This window comes from Mauremys mutica, unplaced genomic scaffold, assembly GCF_020497125.1.
Source record: "Mauremys mutica isolate MM-2020 ecotype Southern unplaced genomic scaffold, ASM2049712v1 Super-Scaffold_100186, whole genome shotgun sequence".
Lineage (NCBI taxonomy): Eukaryota > Metazoa > Chordata > Testudines > Geoemydidae > Mauremys > Mauremys mutica.
The window spans coordinates 302,375-316,233 of NW_025423282.1; the positions used below are offsets into that span (position 1 = coordinate 302,375).

At 56.3% G+C, this 13,859-nt stretch overlaps 3 non-coding genes across 3 annotated transcripts; all 3 read left to right on the plus strand.

Annotated features, from left to right (window-relative positions):
• The first annotated feature begins 1,870 nt into the window (after window positions 1–1,870).
• TRNAQ-UUG lies at window positions 1,871–1,942 on the plus strand. Its single transcript has one exon. It is a non-coding gene; the product is annotated as a tRNA-Gln (tRNA).
• Window positions 1,943–6,364: 4,422 nt separating this feature from the next.
• TRNAK-CUU lies at window positions 6,365–6,438 on the plus strand. Its single transcript has one exon. It is a non-coding gene; the product is annotated as a tRNA-Lys (tRNA).
• Window positions 6,439–7,090: 652 nt separating this feature from the next.
• Window positions 7,091–7,162, plus strand: TRNAE-UUC. The gene has a single exon. It is a non-coding gene; the product is annotated as a tRNA-Glu (tRNA).
• Window positions 7,163–13,859: the final 6,697 nt, after the last annotated feature.

Below are 13,859 nucleotides of genomic sequence, written 5' to 3' on the forward strand. Positions count from 1 at the left end.
CCCGAGTGTCCTTGGGCACATCACTCAGCCTCTCTGGGCCTCAGTTCTCCCGTCCAGGAAATGGGTCTGGTGGCGCTTCCCGCCCTCACACGAGCTGGGAAGAGAACTACCCTGTGAATTAGGAAGATGCTCCCAATCCCCCTGCTCTCACCTCTAGACCCCCCTCTGCTCCCAGAGCCAGGGATAGAATCCAAAGGTCCTAGCACCCAGCCCCCTCCCTGTTCTGACCACTAGCCCCCACTCCCCTTTTAGGCTCACTGCCTTTTCTATCCACCCAGCCCACCTGTCCATCCCTTTGCTGCAGGTTTCTGGGGTGTCACCCCTGCTCTACACTCCCCCAGTGCAGCCCAAGGCCTTTCCTCCCCCCAACCACACATCCTCTCCCCCTCATGCTGGATCATCTGCTTGGCCCCCTGCCCCCTCTCGGGGTGCGCTGTGCGGTGTGGCTGGGGATTGTGCAATGGCCCAGCACCAGGCAAAGCAGAACGTGAACCACAGGCCCTGCCCTGCCCCACCCCACCGGAGCTGCCCTCCAGGTGCATTTGAGCCCAGCACCTTGCATCTGTGCTCTCCTGCCCCACAAGGGGTGAGCTGCAGTCCCCACCATGCTCTGCAGAGGGGAGAAGGGTCAAGCCAACCAGCCCGTTTAGGATGGGGGAAAAAACACCCTTTTTTCTGCACAGCCACTGACCATCAGCGGGATTCCTCCTCCTTCTCCCTCCTGTGCCTCAGTGCAACTAAATCTCTGTACCTAGACAAGCAGCAAAGAATCCTGTGGCACCTTATAGACAACAGACGTTTTGCAGCATGAGCCTTCATGGGTGAATCCCAACTTCGTCAGATGCAAGTAGTGGAAATTTCCAGGGGCAGGTAAATATAAGCAAGCAAGAAGCAAGCTAGAGATAACAAGATTAGATCAATCAGGGAGGATGAGGCCCTGTTCTAGCAGTTGAGGTGTGAAAACCAAGGGAGGAGAAACTGGTCCTGTAATTGGCAAGCCATTCACAGTCTTTGTTTAATCCTGAGCAGATGGTGTCAAATTTGCAGATGAACTGGAGCTCAGCAGTTTCTCTTTGAAGTCTGGTCCTGAAGTTTTTTTGCTGCAGGATGGTCACCTTAAGATCTGCTATTGTGTGGCCAGGGAGGTTGAAGTGTTCTCCTACAGGTTTTTGAATATTGCCATTCCTAATATCTGACTTGTGTCCATTTATCCTTTTCCTTAGAGACTGTCCAGTTTGGCCGATGTACATAGCAGAGGGGCATTGCTGGCATATGATGGCGTATATTACATTGGTGGACGTGCAGGTGAATGAACTGGTGATGGTGTGGCTGATCTGGTTAGGTCCTGTGATGCTGTTGCTGGTGTAGATATGTGGGCTATGGCTGATCTATGGGGCATGGGGCACCAGGTGAGTGGCAGAAGCTTCAGGCGCTGAGTTTGCCTGACCCCTCAGGGACACAGTGTGAGGTGGTGTCCCAGGGATCTCTATGAAAGGAGAAGAACAGGATTTACTTGGCCCTGGTCTACACTGTGAGTTTAGGGTGGTGCCAATGGACAGTTTGGATCACGCAGCTCTCACCGTGTGCTCAATGTGGGCAATTCCCTGACCCAGGGCAGAGGATATTGGAAGCTGAACATCCAGAGCTTGCAAGATAAAGGAGCAGGGGGGTGAGGCCTGGCGGTGTTGGCAGAACGGGAAAGCATCAGAGGGTCTCAGGGCAGGACCCCCGGATCCAGTACAGGAGAACCACAGTCGCTGGAGGAGGAGAGAGAGTCCTGTGAGAGGAAGCCGCTGGTGGGAAGCAATAAGTGTAGAGTGCAAAGCAGCCAGTCGAGAGTCACAGGGGTCTAGCAAATGAGTTAGCAGTAGGTCCCATGGTGTAATGGGCAGCACTCAGGACTTTGAATCCTGGAATCTGAGTTTAAATCTCAGTGGGACCTCTAGCAGGTATGTTGGTTTCCTGCAAAGCCCTGGAGCTCACTGTGCTTGACTACTGTCTCTCAGGACAAACTAAAGTGAGTTTTTTCCCTCACACTGGGTGACTGATGCCCACTGGAGATAGGTCTTTGGTCTGCCTGGTTCAATGGGCTGGCGGCTATAGGTTGGGGTCCTAGAACTTAACAGTCTGGCTAGAGATTCCTGTGGATTGACCATATGGTTGTTTCTTGCTGCTTCACCTGATGCCCACAACTTTGGTCCCTGCAGCTGCCACACTCTTCCTCTTGCCCACATGGCATTTAAAGGAAGGAGGGCCAGGGCCAGGCTTCACAGTCAGAGAAAGGCAGGAGGGAGGAAGAGTCCCAGGCTACCCTTTCACCGCTCTGCTGGCCACCCTCTCTCCCCTGGGACGTCTTGTGGTCCCACCAGGAGCGGAACAGGCTCCCTAAAAGCAGGGCCGCCCAGAGGATTCGGGGGCCTGGGGCAAAGCGGGGGAGGGGACATAAAAAAAGGTGCTACCCAATGCGGCGCTTGTACTCACTGGGCGGCGTCCGAGTCTTCAGTGGCGGCGGGTCCTTCACTCGCTCTGCGTCTTCGGCAGCACTGAAGGACCCGCCGCTGAAGTGCTGCCAAAGACCCGGACCACCGCCCGGTGAGTAAAAATTAAAAAGGCGCCTCTAGCCAGGGAAGGGATTCTTGGCCAGGGCTTGCGGGGCAAATTGCCCCACTTGCCCCCCGCACTTGCCCTGCCTAAAAGTAGCGGCCACCAGAGCCCAAACAGTAGCCCCACCCCTTCCACTCGAGGCCACGCCCCTGCACCACCCCTTATCCCCAAGGACCCGCTCCTACGCTGCCTCTTCCCCCCAAGACCCCACCTCACTGCTCTCTGTCCCCTCCCCACCCTCACTCGCCCTTACGGTCATTACAAAGTGGCAAGGCAGAGCCCTCCCATTTTTAAAAGCCCTGGGGTGTTGTTCCCCCCTGTTCAGGCACCCCTGGGTCCCTGCACTTCACACAGCTCTCCCTGATTTCAGCTGTTAGTGAGGGAGCCTCACTGCTAGCGCAGACTGGGCAGTTTCTTGCATGAGAGACACTGTCCCAAAGCAGGACTAATGCTTAGAGCTGGTTCTCAGTGATTTCAGATCTGTTGGTCTGCAGCAAGACTCTCCATTGAGTCTTAACCAGCTCTGTTATTACACAGGGAAGAACAAAAGGGTCAAATGGTGCCTGGAACCCTTAAGAAGAATCCACCCCACCAAGTACAACACTTGTCGCTACCTGCTCTCAGCTCCACTGAGAATGTTTTGGGGTCACTCCTTGCCTGTATCAACCTAGGGGTCTCAGAGAATCATTGTTAACAGGTGCTCCAGTGGCGCAATTGGTTAGCGCACAGTACTTATAGGCAGGGGTGAGCTGCAGATGGTTTGCAACGGTTCGCGCCAACCGTTTGCTAAAATTAGACGCCGGACAGAGAACCGGATGCTAAAGTTCTCTGTCCGGCGTCTAATTTTAGCAAACGGTTGGCGCGAACCGTTGCGAATTCTATCTCCACCTCCTGCCATGAAGCTCCTCCTTGCTTCTCCTCCCCCACGGGTTCCCGCGAATCAGCTGTTCGCGCGGGAAGCCTGGGAGGGCTGAGAAGCAAGTAGGCTTCCCTGGCCCAGGAAGACGACCCTAAGGTAGGAAACTAGGGGGGCGTGTGCCCTGGCCGGTCCCTGGCCGCGGCCCGTCCCCGCCTCCCCGGCCGCGACCCTGCCCGGCCCCGCGTCCCCGACTCCCCCCGAACCCCTCCACGGCCGCCCGGCTCCGGCCGCACACCCCGCCCGGCCCTGCCGTGCCCCCACCTACCGGCGCCGGGTCCCCGCCCGACCCTCCCTGGCCGCGTCCCCCCCCGCGTTCCCGGCCGTGACCCTGCCCGGCCCCCCGGCCCCCCCCCCATCCCCGGGTCCCCCCCCCGCATTCCCGGCCCCGCGTTCCCGGCCGCGATCCTTCCCGGCCCCCCCCCGGCCCCGGGTCCCCGCCCGACCCTCACCGGCCTCCCTGGCCGCGTCCCCCCCCCCGCGTTCCCGGCCGCAACCCTGCCCGGCCCCCCGGCCCCCCCCGGCCCCGGCCCCCCCCCCCCCGGTCCCGGCCCCGCCCTCGCGGCCCCGCCCGGCCCCCCCCCGGCCCCGGGTCCCCGCCCGAACCTTCCTTGGCGGATCCCCCCCCCCCGCGGCCCTGCCCGGCCCCCCCCCCCCGGCCCCGGGGCCCCGCCCGACCCGCCCGGGCCGCGTGCCCCGCCCCGCGTTCCCGGCCCGGCGTTCGCGGCCCTGCCCGGCCCCCCCCCGTCCCCGGGTCCCCGCCCAACCCTCCCTGGTCGCGTCCCCCGCCCCGCGTTCCCGGCCCTGCGTTCGCGGCCCTGCCCGGCCCCCCCCCGGCCCCGGGTCCCCGCCCGACCCTCACCGGCTGCGGCACGGCCCCGCGTCCCCGCCCCCCCCCCCGACCCCCTCCCCGGCCACCCGGCTCCGGCCGCACCCCCCCCGGCCCTGCCGTGCCACCACCTACCGGGATGCTCGGTTCTGGACACGGCCCCCCACCTCCAGCCCGGCCTGGCCCCATGGCTCCAGCCGCCCCTGCTGTTTTGCCAGGGTGCCGGGCTCCGGCAGCGCGGGTCTGTGCGTGGCGGCGGCCCCGGCTGCCCGGCTCCAGCTCTGGCCGCAGCCCTCCCTGGCTCCACCCGGCCAGCCACCTGGCTCCGGCCGCGCGACTCCTGTCCCGGCCCAGCCACGCCCAGGCAGCGCGGTAAGGGGGCAGGGAGGGGGTGTTGGAGAGAGGGTAGGGGAGTTTGGGGGTGGGGGGGTCAGAGGGCAGGGAACAGGGGGATTGAATGGGGGCAAGGGTCCCGGGGAGCAGTCAGGAAAGAGCAGGGTTGGATGAGATGGTGGGGGCACTCAGGGACAGAGAGAAGGGGTAGTTGTATGGGGTAGGGGTTCTGGGGGGCCATTGAGAATGAGAGGAGGGGTTGGGTGGGGCGGCAAGGGGCAGTCAGGGGACAGGGAAGGGGGGGATGGGTCAGGGGTCTCGGAGTGTGTGTGTCAAGGAACATGAGGGGTTGGATGGGGCACGACCCCCCCCCCGAGGGGGGGGGAAGGAGGGAACCCGTTGTTAAAATTTTAGAGGGAGGAGGGAACCCGTTGTTAAAAATTTGGCAGCTCATCACTGCCCACAAGAAGTGGAAGGCCACCGTGTTCGGTCTCAGCAGCACTCGTGGAGCAGGGGGAAATACATGGCTGAGGAAATTCCCCACAGATGGGTCTTGAGCATCACAACCCTGTAGGTAATGACGAGGTCCACTTACGCCACTGGCTGAGCCATTCCTCACAGGCCAGCAACCATTTCTCCCAGTTCACGTTCCCCACCTCGTCCCCAACCGAACGCTAGAAGGCCCAGCCATAAACCTGCTCACTCTTGCAGCCTCCTCTTCTGCCCTGACTGATAGGGGGGAGCATTGAGCCTCCCTCCCTTAGGCCCTTCAGCATCCCTGGGGAACACCAACACCGCCCAAGTGACTTTGGGCCAGTAGGTCAACCAATAGGGCTGCCTCCTAGGCCAGGCTGCAGCCCAGCTTCAGGACTCAGAGAAAAGTTGGTCCATTGTCCATTCCCTCAGGGGTTAAGAGCTGGAACCCCTGTGCTCAGGGTCACAACCTTAGCCCAACCGAAGGCACTGAAACAAACTCAAATGATGCTTCAGCTTCCTCCCTCAGCATCACAAGACCAACACAAAGAAAACTCCTGAGGAACGGGGCTCTGAGCATTGCCAGGTTGTGAGTTCCGTGCCCTCAGGAAGCAGCCAAAATGCTCGAACCCCCACACGCTTCTCTTGGACCGCTGGCAACATGGTATTTGCACAGGAGCCGCAAGCCCATCTTTCCTGTCTTTGTCTACCCCGGCCCCTTCCCCCCAAATGTTTTCATCGGACGCTGGAGGGACTAAGGACCTGCAGGTTCCCGCACCCACCTCCTAAAGCAAACAGTCCTTCCCTTCTCTGACATTCCTGGAGCCACACATCCTTGGAGGAGTTTTACCCCAGGGGGTTCTGATTCCCTGCAAAAAGATGTGTCTGGCAGCCGGTGGGGAACTGTCTTCTCTGCCCCCTCTTTGGGCGCTGAGAAGCTTTTTCTGAGAAACTGCACCTCCTCCTGGTGGGAGAATCCTAAATTCCACCCTCCCACCCAGGTTTCTCTGAGCAGCTGCTAGATGAACCCCACTTCTCTGGTCTAGACACCAGCATCTAACTAGCCTTGGAACGGGCCCTGTTTGCTAGCTGGAGAGCGAAGGAACCAGGAAAGAAGGCAAATGTCAGGAAACGAATCTCAGCACGCAAAGAAACTTCCTTCGCTCTTCTTTTGCACTGTCTGTGCCTTTGCAACCCCTTGAGGCCTAGCCCGACTAGCTCAGTCAGGTAGAGCATGAGACTCTTAATCTCAGGGTCGTGGGTTCGAGCCCCACGTTGGGTGTTTGATCTTGCACTCTTCGACATCACTCTCTCCCTTAGAGTCTCAGAGCATAACAGAATCCGCTCTTTGTCCTCTCAACCAGCTGAGGCGGTCTCGGACCTTTATTACATCATGAAGACAAGACACATTGACAATTCCATGGTCCTAAGAGAGTTGAGTCTCTTCTAGCCCAGGCAAGAGAGGGAAAAAATAACCTTTCAGAAGCTGATTGCCCCCCACCCCCTGAGCAGCCATCTAGAGCTTCTCTACTTATTTCTATAGCTTCGCCAGCGCTCAGTAGTTGAGATAACTGCTTCTTTCTCAAATCCTCCACCAGCCCTCTTCATTGGGATGGAGATTGCTTAAGGCTGACGATTCCACCACATCTTATTCATCCCTCGTACATTTCTGTAAGCCCATGGAGAGTAAAACAAGATAGCAATAAAACTGTTTTTTTTTTTTAAAAAAGACGTGGCCTCAATGTATAACAATACTGGAAATTGTTTTAATATGTTTTCTGTTTCTTTTTCATATCAGTGCTAAAAATAGGAAGGGAACCGTAAGGAAACGAAGTGCTCAGAGCTTGTGTTAACCTCCTTTGAAGACGAACAAATGGCCTCAGTTGGACAGAAAGTAGGCCTAGAAAGTCAAGCCCAACCCCCCAAATGCAATCTCCCTGGTGGTCTAGTGGTTAGGATTTGGCGCTTTCACCGCCATGGCCTGGGTTCGATTCCTGGTCAGGGAGTTACTCTCTTCAACAAAAGTCTACCTTGCCTTCCTCGCTTGGAGTTCAACAGGCAGAAAGCAACTTCCTGGCCTCCTTCAGAATGCTTGGAAACTCTTTGGAGGCCATGGGGGAAAGCAAAGCTTCCAACTACTACAATATGGCTATCTGCCCCTTAAAGCCCAGCCTCTGCACCCTTTTACACAAATACACTTACTTGTGCAAACAATTTAGTTTTTCCTTCTTACCTAGCCTAACCTAAATTAGAACAACATTGCACTTTGACCCAAGATCTTTTTTTTTTCTTTTTACTTTTCTTGGTGAAACCAAACCAAACCAAACAATCATTTTGGGTCCACCAAAATATTTCACTAAATATAATATTCATCCAAAAACCTTTCACCCAGCGCTATATACAAGTCTTTGGAAGTAACCACCCCGGAGAAAGATCATTAAGCTTTTCCATTCCTAAGATCTAGCCACTGAAGGCTTCTGAGCATGGGCTATGGGCCTTTCACCTCTAGGCCAGTGGTTACCCTCTTGCTCAGGTGGCTACTGATGAAAGGCAACGTGGTTTAGTGGCAGATCCATTTCAGCCTCCCTCTTCCAATGTCTACAGGAGGGTGCTTGTTTCGCATTGCATCTAAGAATCAAATCAATTCTCTTGAAACCTCAATCTGGAATCAAGGTAATTGTAGGTCAAGGAAGGAAGGTTTTGTTCATCCTGTTCTAGTAAATGCTCAAAGTTGCGATGGTTCTGGGAGCTTCCAGACACATTGGCCAGCATTTTCAGAAGGTCTCACACCCACCGCTAGGGCCAGATTTTCAGAAGAACTAGGCTCCCAGTTAGGCACTAAAATCTTTAGCCAGATTGTCAAAAAGGCTCAACCTATTTTTCCAAAAGATGAGTTATTTTGGAAAAAAGCTTGTAAAGATTGTGGGTGCTGGTTACTTGTCTATGTGGCCCACACTGCTGGAGTTGGAGGTTCACCATTGTTTTCTCAGAATGCGGTGTCCGTAGTCTGCCTCAGTTCTGGTGTCCATCTTTTAGTCTCCTAATAAATCAGCAGGGAGACTAAAACAACATCGGACTCACAGGGCTCCCGGAAACCTGCCAATTTGGCTCACGGTGAAGGTGTATACAAATCATCTGTGCTGTAGAAGGGCTCTGGGAGTTGAAAGAGTTGTGAATTTAACCCTCTAGGTTTCGGGCCTAATCTGAAACTGTTTCAAAACCAATTCCTTAAATAGACCATAGTTTGAAGCATCAGCAATAGGCATCTTACTGAATATATCCAGAGCTTTCCCAGCCAATTTGGCAACCAAAGTTGTCATCTTCCCTTTCCCGAATAAGCACTTTGTCTGTCCTCCGGGCAACACGCTTAAAAATCACTACCAGTGTCTCAAAGCAATCAGCTGTGCACATATCCTGCTCGACTACGCCACTGTGATGGGTTCGGTCACAGAGATCCCCTTGGGACTGAAATTACTTCCGAGCCCGTTTTCCCTGCCAGCTTGGGACTCCAGAACCCTGCCTTGTTGAGCCAGACACCCTAGCCTGCTGCAACACAGACCCAGGCTCTGGGCCACACCCCCAAAGCTGCAGACTTTAACTCAAAACAGCTCAGCACCTGTCTCCAGCACCCAGCTCCCAGTGGGATCCAAAACCCCAAATAAATCCCTTGTACTCTCTATAAAGCTTATACAGGGTAAATTCCTAAATTTTTCACCCTCTAGATCACTGGTAGAGAGAGATGCACAGCTGTTTGCTCCCCCAGGGATTAATCACTTCCTCTGGGTTTATTAATAAACAAAAGTCATTTTTATTAAGGTTAAAAAGTAGGAGTGAAGTGATTTCAAGTAATAACAGACAGAACAAAGGAACTCACCAAGCAAACTAAAGCAAAACACGCAAGCCTAAGCCATTAAGAAACTGATTCCAGGGAATAGCTCACCCTCAGAGGTGTTCAAATCAGCTTCTTTCACAGACTAGACTCCTGCCTAGTCTGGGCCCAATCCTTTCCCCTGCTTCGGTCTTTGTTACTTCCAGCAGACATCTTAGGTTTTCTCATGACTGGCAGGGGTTTTCTCATGACTGGCAGCCCCTTTGTCCTGCTTCACCCCCTTTTATAGCTTTGGCATAAGGCGGGAATCTTTTGTCTCTCCGGGTCCTCACCCTTCCTTCTAAACGGAAAAATACCAGATTTAAGATGGATTCCACTATCGTGGTCTCTGTAAGACCCCTAGTTTCCATTCTTCCTGGGTTGGCCCACACGTACACAGGAAGGTTTGCAGGTCAATAAACCATTTACAACCAATTGTCAATGGGAGCCGTCAAGGTTTTAAACCGCCATTAGTGGCCCACGCTTTGCACAATTACAATAGGACCTCAGAGTTAGACTTCATATTTCCAGCTTCAGAGACAAGAATGAGACATGCATACAAATAGGAGGCATATATTCAGTAGGTTAGAACCTTTGTTATGATACCTTACAAGAGACCTTTTGCATCAAGCATATTCCACTTACATCATACTCACACTTATAAGCATCTTTTCATAAAACGTATGGAGTGCAACTTCACCGGGTGCCCTACCTACCCTGCTTTCGCTGCTTCCTGATGGCACAGAATTGACAACAAAAGAGCCAGGCTAGGAGGCTTCTAAAACCGAGAGAGCTGTTCTATCGCATCCACATCCTCTTAGGAGGTGTCAAACCCCCTCTCTCCATTTCCATCCCCCAAATCCTATCAGCTCAATGAGTTTTGTCCCTGGAAGAGCCTCGAGGGAGGCAGAAGAAGCGGAGAGGATTAAGTTGGGGGTAAATAAAACAGAGACGAGTTGTTCCTCTTGGGATTTTGGTGTGTTTCCCTGGTGATCCTGACGGAGGAACGGGAAGCATAATTCCATTTTTTTCAATGCCTCGGATTGGGTTCAGCTGGTGAACTCTCTGCTCTTGTTCTCACAGGGGAATGGAGACTGGACCGGTTTCCCAATTTGGACAGAAAGTGGCTTGCCAAAGCTGAGGAGAGCCTGCTTCCTGCCTGCACCGAGTTGACAAACTGGGGAAGCCAAAGCTGAGAGAGCCCGTAGACGAAGTCAGAATGCTATCCGCTCACATGGAGGGGGAGCACAAGCCCTCCCTGGGTTTCTCTGCCCAAATTATAATCAGTTGAGTGATTTTCCTGGACAAGCCTCTAGGTAGGCAGAAGAAGAAGTGAAGAGGGTTGCGATGGGGTAAATGAAAGCCGAGCACTCTTCCTCTTGAGATGTCTACAAAGCTCCTCACACAACACCCGCCTGGGACCTTGCCCTCACCTACCAGCTCAGCAGCTCCTTTTCTCCTCTCAAAACCTCCTCTTGCCACCCTCCCCCTTCCACACTTCACACTCACCTCATCACAAACTCACCCACGGCCCCTTTGGCTTCTCAAGCGCCTCTGGAGGGACGCAGCTTCCCTGGCACGCAGATCCTTCCCTTCAACGCGCACTGGACGGACATTCGAAACACAGCCCTTTCCAGGAGGAAATGCGCTGCTTTTGGACGCTGGCGCCCAGCAAGAAGTCCTGGGACTCTTTTTCTGACCGATGGACCCCACTGACTTGCCTTTACCAAGCAGAAACTGAGGACCGGCTGATGGCTCTCTTTGCAAACGGACGCCATCAGACTGAGCCACGAGGCATGCTGCAGGATAGCCCCTCCCCACCAAAAAGCAATGCCATGACCCGGATTCGAACCGAGGTTGCTGCGGCCACGGCGCAGAGTACTAACCACTATACGATCACGGCCAGGCGCTGGGGCGCAAGCAGCAGCCCAGCAGAAAATGCTCAGCTCTGCGCTCTCGGGGCGGCCACCTACCTCGCCGGCGGCCACGGGTCTTTCTCAAGTCTCCCCATTACAATCACAGGTCAAATGCTGAGCAAAGGAAAAAAGACAGGAAGCCAATCCCATGCCTGTCCCTTTTTCTGTCTTCCTCCACCCCTGGACCAAGTCCCTCCCCGTTTGTCTGGGCCATTGTCCTCATGGCCCTGGCCAGCCTATTTCCCTTTGCCGCTCTGAAACGTGCCCCCACGTGCAGGCCCCGGGGGAGGCTTTGGCTAGGGCGAGCGTGTCCTTGCGAGGTAACTGTCTCTCTGGAGGTGAAAGTCATCAGTGCAGGGTGCGAAGGGAAGTGGCCGTCGAAGGAGAATGCAAGGCATGTGGCGGGCAGGCCAGGGATTTCTTTGTCCCCCCTTCAAAAGGGGTCACCCTCCCCATCGGGGAATCAAACCCCGGTCTCCCACGTGACAGGTGGGGATACTCACCACTATACTAACGAGGTGAGTGACCCCAGCTCCCACAGACCAGCTATGGTCAGCGTACACCTGCACTGTCGCATGGGCCCCAGCAGGCAACAACACCCCTGGCCCTCTTCTGCTTCCCAAAGGCTTTGGCCGCAGCAACAGCCCTGGCCCTCCTCACCTGCCCTTGCCCAGCAGGACGCCTTTTCGGGCCTACACAGCTCCTCACACAACACCCGCCTGGGACCTTGCCCTCCCCTACCAGCTCAGCAGCACCGTTTTTCCTCTCAAAACCTCCTCTTGACACCCTCCCCCTTCCACACTTCACACTCACCTCATCACAAACTCACCCACGGCCCCTTTGGCTTCTCAAGCGCCTCTGGAGGGACGCAGCTTCCCTGGCACGCAGATCCTTCCCTTCAACGCGCACTGGACGGACATTCGAAACACAGCCCTTTCCAGGAGGGAATGCGCTGCTTTTGGACCCTGGTGCCCAGCAAGAAGTCCTGGGACTCTTTTTCTGACCGATGGACCCCACTGACTTGCCTTTACCAAGCAGAAACTGAGGACCGGCTGATGGCTGTCTTTGCAAACGGACGCCATCAGACTGAGCCACGAGGCGTGCTGCAGGATAGCCCCTCCCCACCAAAAAGCAGTGCCGTGACCCGGATTTGAACTGAGGTTGCGGTGGCCACGGTGCAGAGTACTAACCACTATACGATCACGGCCAGGCGCTGGGGGCGCAGGCAGCAGCCCAGCGGAAAATGCTCAGCTCTGCGCTCTCGGGGCGGCCACCTATCTCGCCGGCGGCCACGGGTCTTTCTCAAGTCTCCCCATTACAATCACAGGTCAAATGCTGAGCAAAGGAAAAAAGACAGGAAGCCAATCCCATGCCTGTCCCTTTTTCTGTCTTCCTCCACCCCTGGACCAAGTCCCTCCCCGTTTGTCTGGGCCATTGTCCTCATGGCCCTGGCCAGCCTATTTCCCTTTGCCGCTCTGAAACGTGCCCCCACGTGCAGGCCCCGGGGGAGGCTTTGGCTAGGGCGAGCGTGTCCTTGCGAGGTAACTGTCTCTCTGGAGGTGAAAGTCATCAGTGCAGGGTGCGAAGGGAAGTGGCCGTCGAAGGAGAATGCAAGGCATGTGGCGGGCAGGCCAGGGATTTCTTTGTCCCCCCTTCAAAAGGGGTCACCCTCCCCATCGGGGAATCGAACCCCGGTCTCCCGTGTGACAGGTGGGGATACTCACCACTATACTAACGAGGAAAGGGGCACAGTGAGTGACCCCAGCTCCCACAGACCAGCTATGGTCAGCGTACACCTGCACTGTCGCATGGGCCCCAGCAGGCAACAACACCCCTGGCCCTCTTCTGCTTCCCAAAGGCTTTGGCCGCAGCAACAGCCCTGGGAAAAGCCCTGGCCCTCCTCACCTGCCCTTGCCCAGCAGGACGCCTTTTCGGGCCTACACAGCTCCTCACACAACACCCTCCTGGGACCTTGCCTGCTTAGATAAAGATTGTAACTCTATGAAGTTAAGTTTTAGTCACTAGAAAGCTTGTTTTGTTTGTTTTACTTGTAATGATATCTGTGCCTTCTGTTCTTACTGATTATCATGTAATCCTGCCTGCCCAGCCCGGGTCCAGCCGCGGGGGGTGTGCGCGGCTCCTGCCTGCCCAGCCCCGGGTCCAGCCGGGGGGTGGGTGCGGCTCCTGCCTGTCCGGCCCCCGGGTCCGGGTCCAGCCAGAGGTGGGAGGGGGGCGCGGCTCCTGCCTGCCCGGGGCCGGGTCCAGTGCGGGGGGTGGGCGGCTTCTGCCTGCCCGGGGCTGGGTCCAGCTGGGGGGGGGGCGGCTCCTGCCTGCCCGGCCCCCCGGGTCCGGGTCCAGCCGGGCGGCGCAGCTCCTGCCTGCCCGGCCCCCGGGGCTGGCCCCGGGTCCAGGTAGGACGGTAAGGGAACAGGGAGGGTGTGTTGGATAGAGGGCAGGGGAGTTGCGGGGGGGGAATGGATTAGTGTCGGAGCGGGCAGGGAACAGGGGGATTGAACGGGGCAAGGGTCGGGGGGGAGGCAGTCAGAAAGGAGCAGGGGTTGGATGGGACAGTGGGGGGGCAGTTATGGGTAGGGATTCCAGGGACAGTCAGGGGACAGAGAGAAGGGGTGGTTGGATGGGGTAGGGGTCTCAGGGTGCCATCAGGAATCAGAGAAGGAGTTGGATGGGGTGGCAAGGGGCAGTCGGGACAGGGAAGGGGGTGGATAGGGCATGGGTCCTGGGGTGGGGGCTGTCAAGGAACATGGCGGGGGTTGGATGGGGCAGAAGTCCCGGTGGGGGGCATGACCCCTCATGGGGTGAGGAGGAGGAGGAGGAGGGAACCGGTTGTTAGCATTTTGGCAGCTCATCACTGGTGAAAACTATCAAGAAATGCAAATCCTCGAAGGAGCCTGTGCCAGA